The following is a 6,989-nucleotide window of genomic DNA, read 5'->3' as shown; positions in this document are numbered from 1 at the left end:
TTATTTGGCTTCCTTGACTTTGCTTGTTAGCCATGCTGGCATCCTCTTAGGTTATGAGACAGTTTTGATAATCTTACTAATCTGTGGTATACATGATATCTGGGCTTCCCTTATTATGGATATAAATACTTTCAGCCAAGCATCTTTTTTTGGGGGGGGTGTGTGCGTGTGTGCACACACTTGCATGCCTGGAAGTCATGGTGACTTCTGGTGACCCCTACTGGGGTTCGGACATTTCGGAGAGGTGGCTTGATCGCCTGCCTCTGCGTCCTAGCCATGGTATTCCTTGGAGGTCTCCCATCCAATTACTTGCCAGGGTGGGCCCTGCTTAGTTTCTGAGGTCTGACAAGATCGGGCTTGCCTGGGCTATCCAGATCAGGGCAACACTTCCAGGCATCCTGAAGGGATTTGATTTTTCTTTACCTTCCCTTTCAGCTTTCTTTTGACTAGTTCCCTCATTTTTGAGAAATTTCCTGTTCTGCAATCAAATCTGGTTGTGGTAGACTTGGCTCACCTTCTATTCACATAAATGCTGGACATCATAGCACTGTGATGTACTTATTTTACTCCATTTATACCCGTTTTCTCTCCGATGAGGACCTGAAATGCTTTACATCATTCTGCTCCATTTTATCCTCACAACCCTGTGAGGCAGGTTAGGCTGAGAGTGTGTGACAGGCCCAAGGTCACCCAGTGAGCTCCCATGGCACGAGTGGGGATTCGAACTTAGGTCTGCCAGATACTAGTCTGACACTCTTAACCACTATGATACACTGGCTGTCACACTGTGATCACTGTTCCCAACCGGTGCAGCCACTTACTTCTTGCCCTAGGGCTTCAGCAGTTTAAAGTCCAGCATTGTTTCATCTCTAGTCAGTTCCGTGGCCAACTTCTCCAAGGTACAATCATATCAGACCATTCCCCTCCTTATGGCGGCTCCTGTCCCATGTGAATTTTGACCATGCCACTCACATGACTCCTAGCTTAGCCTTTTTTGGTAGGACACTGTCTTCCCTTTTCCAAAGCTGGTTGGCGGGATCTGAGGGATGTTTCTGTGTTGAGAAATACTTAAGAATGGAAACAAATCATCGTGCTTTTAAATGTTAGCTCATTTATTATTTCTGCATTAAATCTCCTGGTATTAAAGGAAGCATCATGATTAATTTCATTTCACACATTTGATTTCTTGTGTGCTTTTTTCCTGTGTCCTTGAAGCACTAAGAATTCGAACACTATAAAGGCCATGCAATAAAACCAACATGACATCATATAACAACACAGGAAAGGAATAGAACAATTGCCAGTCAAATTGTTCACGGGCCTCCCAGAATCACGTTCTTAGATTTTTTCCAGGATGGGAGTCAAGAGATCAATATTAAAATGTAGAACAAATTTAGAATCCAGTGGCACCTTTAAGACCAACAAAGGTTGGTCTTAAAGGTGCCTGACCGGACTTTAAATTTGTTCTACTGCTTCAGACCAACTGGGCTGACCACCTGGATCAGCATTAAAATGTAGCAGGGAAAACAACAGAACGCTAGATGGCAGTGTAACATTTTGGATGAATTCTTTTTCATTCCCCCCCCCCCCCCCCATGGAACCGCCTCAAACCTAAGATCAGGAAACCTTTTCCGTACTGTGCTGTTCTGTTGAAGAAGTCCTGTGCAACTCCCATCGAAACCTTGCCAACCGTAAAATGATTTTGGAGTGTGGGGTACTGCCAAGGCTGATTGGTCTTCGTTCCAGAAGGGTAGCACTGTGTTAGTCTTCTGTAGTAAAATTAAATAGGAGCCCAGTGGCACCTTAAAGACTAACACTTATTCCTTACTTGAGAAAGCTCACGCTTGAATGCATGTCGTTAGTCTTTAAGGTGTCACTAGACTTCTAATTAGGGAACAGCAATCTGCTCACATATTCAATACCCCTCTCCCTGGCAGCTGTGCACTGGCCAGCCAGCTGCCTTCCACTGAAATGACTTCATTAAGAATCTTCTCAGGATCCACCAGGACCTCACACTTTTTTAGAATTGGGTTTCCCCCAGCATCACAACAGCTGTGGGAAAGATCATTTTAACAAAAATCAGGGGCCCAATATGGCTTGGAGCTGCAGCATGGGGGAGGAAGGGCTCCTACCTACCTCCCTTCCTCCATTTTCCAAAGCCACAATGGCCCGGGGGGGGGGGTTAGGGCAGGAATGCACAGGAACGGAGTTCCGGCTGGCTCCCAAGTTGGCCACACCCAGCAGGAACTCATTAGCATAATAGGCCACACCCAACAGCAGAAACTCATTAGGATTGGCTACATTAGGGGTGTGTGGCCTAACATGCAAAGGAGTTCCTGCAACAAAAAAGCCCTGGGTTTTGACAACAAACAAGGGAAACAGAATAACAAGCAAAAGGTGGGTGTGGCTGGATAACCACACTTCTGGTAACATGGGGGTGTGGCCTAATGTGCTAATGAGCTGTGCTGTCAGGGGTGTGGCCCAATATGCTAATGAGTTTCTGCTTCCAGGGCCGAAGCCCTGTTTATATCTTCAAAACACCCCACACCCCACACGCAGACCACCACTCGTGATAGGCTATTTGCAAGGTGACTAATCTCCATAAGTTTCAATATAATCAACAGGATGGAACATCAAATAAACAAGAATGAGGGTTGCAGAGATCTGAAAGAAAGCATAAGTATTATTATGACATGTTAAATGATGCAGAAATTCACCTACTAAGACAAATACATACAGCAACAGATACTCCATACTATGTATGGTGTACTGCGGTCAAGCTGCAGCTAATTTGTGGTTGCCCCCATAGGGTTTTCAAGGCAAGAGACAGTCAGAGGTGGCTTGTCATTGCCTGGCCTCTGCGTAGCGACCCTGGACTTCCTTGGTGGTCTCTCTTCCAAATACTGACCAGGGCCAACCCTGCCTAACTTTTAAGATCTGATGAGCTCTGGCTAGCCTGGGCTATTCAGAATGGGGTAATACATACTATACACAGGAACTTTTTGAACCATTCCATTATAGCATAGCCCTAAATTCTGTGCTTCTGCACAGCAACTGCAGATTACATGCAGTCCTGGTCATGGTATAATCGCCCACGAGCAATAAAAAAAAAATCTGCACTGAAGTTTTGGAGATTAGTGATACAACTGCTGTCATGAAGTCTAGGGAAGCCTCAAGACTGTCATCAGGACTGGCTTGTTCCATATCACAGCTTCTCTGGGTCTCACAGATTACATGCAGTCCTGGTCATGGTATAATCGCCCACGAGCAATAAAAAAAAAATCTGCACTGAAGTTTTGGAGATTAGTGATACAACTGCTGTCATGAAGTCTAGGGAAGCCTCAAGACTGTCATCAGGACTGGCTTGTTCCATATCACAGCTTCTTTGGGTCTCCGATGTAACATCCCATATCAGTGTTACCCATCTAAGAAGCCAGGGCAACAGTGGCATGTGAAGGTATTGCCATGGTCCCCTCCTGTGTGACCTGGTACTCCAGTGAAGCAAAGGGAAGAAGATACACTGCAGTGGCTCCCACACCACTGGGATAACCTCAGAAGGCCTCAGAGAGTGGAACTGCACATTATCTTGACAAGTGTGTATTCCCAAATCTGTGTTGCCAAGATAATACATTCAGTAGATCATACATCAATCCATTTTTCATTTTTGCATTTCCAGATAGAATACGTTGGGCTTTTTACCCAGTTTTTTCCTCTCTCCTAATCCACAGAACTGATAATATTAAGATCAAAATCATCTCCTCCCCCCCCCCCTCGCCAAAACAAACCAGAACAACTTGTTCCATTTAATAACTAACAGATACTTGGACCCAAATGGAATAACTTTCAATTAAAAGAGCACCAGGCTGGGTTTTTTTCCTGAAATTGCTCAACTAGGCTTTTGTCTTAGAGTCTGGCCATGTCAGAACAATATAATTCCATGGAGTATACGACCACACTGTAACATAATGTCAGTTACATTCCCCAATACTCCACACTGACCTCAAAACAAATACATGAAGAGAAACACATGGACTGTTTAAGTGCAGTACAATTACAATTTGGGTGATATAATAAATTCTCATTTCTTCTCTGTTCCATGTGTTTCTTGGTCCAGACGTTTGTACAGATCTAATTAGAGTTCTATAATCAAGCTGTTCTTTTCTTTTCTGAAGGCCAGTAACATCCAATTAGCTTGTAATCAGGAGGTGGTTATTATATGAATGAGTGGTTATCAGCTCATCTGCATCAGTCCTCAAATTTTGAATAATCTAGCACTGGATAACCTAGCCCTACCAAGTATCCTAAACATAATGCAAATCCCAGCACAAAGACAGTTTCACGTGCCAAAGTGGGATGTCAGACATGATTTTTTTAAAAAGGTACTGCCAATTCTTTACCTTGGAAGAAACCCAGCATGGAGGCAGCCCGTGGCAAACGTTTACTAGTACCTTGGAGGTACTAGTTTTTTAACTTGCATTGTCGGGGGTAAGCCACGGGTGCGCTCCACTTCCCAGATGTTGGGGTGTGATCGCGCCCGGATAATCTGCCCACCATCCGTGCCTCTCCCGCCGCAACTTTGCCGTGTGACTGGGGCCTAAGTAATGTAGAAACAGGAGGAGTCAGGGGCATGTCTGGAGCTAGTAGGCTCCCTAAGCTGCCCCCCTCCACCAGCACTGGATGCTCCTATAATGCCAGTGTGAAGTTTTGCCACCAAAAATCGGGGCATAATCCATAGGGGCCCATGCAATAAGGAAAGCAAAACCCTGCCCACAGTCCCCAGCACAGGTACACAGAGAGATTCCAGACCTGAATTTGTTAAAGATTGAAAGAGAGATACAAAAAACAAAAAAACAAAACAAAAACCCAGTGGTTACAATTTCAGGATAATACATACTTACTGTGTTAAATCCCAGATCAGGTAAGGCAGTCCCTGACACATGTGCCAAACAGTGGCAAACCAAACCATTTTGCTCAGCATGCAGGGCTAGTTTTCCATACTGAGAAAAGGCAACAGGCTTGGCTTATGCCTATCATTGTCTCAGGACACACGTAGCTACCAGCTAGGCTTGAGGCAAGCCCCTGAAGTACTGATCGTACCACTGGAGGACAGTCTGACCCACAAGGATAATTCTCATTTCCATCTCCCACCCTTTTATTCAGGATGCCAAAATTTTCATAGATAAATATATTCTTTCAGCACCAACAAAGTTGCCTCTGTCTGCCCTGGAATTTGGTGTAGCACCTTTTCTTGCTTGCTTATAGCTGCATGAAAAACTAGCCTCCAAAAAAGTGGCTCTGTTTTTCCTAGGGATGCCAGCCTCCAGGTGGAACCTGGAATTCCCCTGGAACTGCATCTTATCTCTAGACTACAGAGATTAGTTCGCCTGGATAAAATGGATGCTTTGGAGGATGGACTCTATGGCATTGTACCCCACTGAGGTCCCTGTCCTCCCCATGCTCCATCCCCAAATCTGCAGGAGTTTCCCAACCTGGAACTGGTGACCCTAACCCCCCCTCCCCCATCCCCTGCTGTTGGCCTGGGGGAATGTGGCAACCAGCATGCTACAAACAATCCTCTCAATAAGTATGTTTGTCACTTTGTGGAATCGGGCAATGGGTTGATTTTCTAAGCAGTAGGCAGGAACGCATACCCTCAAAAATCTGGGTTTCCAGTTACATGTAGTGAAGCTAGATATGCATGATATAGTCACACACAAAATGTTAAATGCTTGTATGGAGAGGATCTCATGTTGATGCTCTCCTGGTATGTAACTTAGGAGCCCTAAAACTGTAAGGACTGAAAAAGGTTTGAATCAGACCATTGATCTGTTACAGGCAGTATTGCCTACTCTGGCTGGCAGCGACTCTCCAGGGTCTTGGGTAGAAGCCCTTCGTATTACCTACTATCTTCAAAAAAAATGAAGATGTCAGGGCTTGAACCTGGCACCTTCTGCATACAAAGCTGGTGCTGTGTCACTAGGGTTGCGGCTCTAGGTCAGGAAATTCCTGGAGATTTTGGGGGCAGAGCCTGATGAGAAAAGGGATTGGGGTGGGGAGGGAGCTCAGAGGGGCGTAATGCCACAGAGGCCACCTTCCAAGGCAGCCATTTTCTCCAGGGGAACGGATCTCAGTTATCTGGACACCAGAGAGCCCGTTTGGTGTAGCGGTTAAGAGAGTGGACTCTAATATGGGAGAACCGGGTTTCATTCCCTACTCCTCCACATGCAGCTGCTGGTGTGACCTTGGGCAAGCCACAGTTTTCTCAGAGCAGTTCTCTCAATGCTCTCTCAGCCCCACCTACCTCACAGGGTGTTTGTTGTGGGGAGAGGAAGGGAAGGAGACTGTAAGCCGCTTTGAGATTCTGAGTGAAGGGCGGGGTATAAATCCAATCTCCTCCTCTTCTTCTGTAATTCCAGTAGATCTCTAGGCACCACCTGGAGGTTGGCAACCCTATCTGCCACTGAGCCAAAGACCCTCTTAAGGGACAGTGGTAAAAAAGGGACTCCATGTCTTCCCCCATGCAGGTTATAAAGCCATTAGGGGGGTCTGACTTTGGGTGCTTTCACACATGCTGAATAATGCAGTTTCACTCCACTTCGGCGACCTTTTGCAAGTGGAATTTGCCATGTCACACAGTAAAATCCAGTTGCAAAGTGCATTGAAAGTGAATTGAAAGTATGTCCTGAGTTTGAATGGGTTAATCTGCATGTCTCCCACTGTTCTTCTGAAGAGACAATTGTTGATTAGTTTTTGATGTAATAATAGTTCGGATGTTGAGATGGCGGCGGTGGCGCTGTGAGACAGGTGTGCTTCTCGGAGCTCCTGAGACGCCTGGTTTTCGAACGCTCTGTCGGAGCCCCCTGGACCCGGGGAGGCTCTGCTTGGACTCCTGGAGGGAGACCGAGTGTAGGAGGCTTGGCTGCCCCCCCCTTTTTTCCCCTTGGCAGGGAGAGGGGTGTGACCCGCTTGCCTCGAAACGGGAGGCTCCG

Source organism: Gekko japonicus, unplaced genomic scaffold (assembly GCF_001447785.1).
Source record: "Gekko japonicus isolate JY-2015 unplaced genomic scaffold, Gekko_japonicus_V1.1 scaffold68, whole genome shotgun sequence".
Taxonomy (NCBI): Eukaryota; Metazoa; Chordata; class Lepidosauria; order Squamata; family Gekkonidae; genus Gekko; species Gekko japonicus.
The sequence above is the reverse complement of the archived record's forward strand: the minus strand, read 5'-3'. Positions refer to the sequence as shown.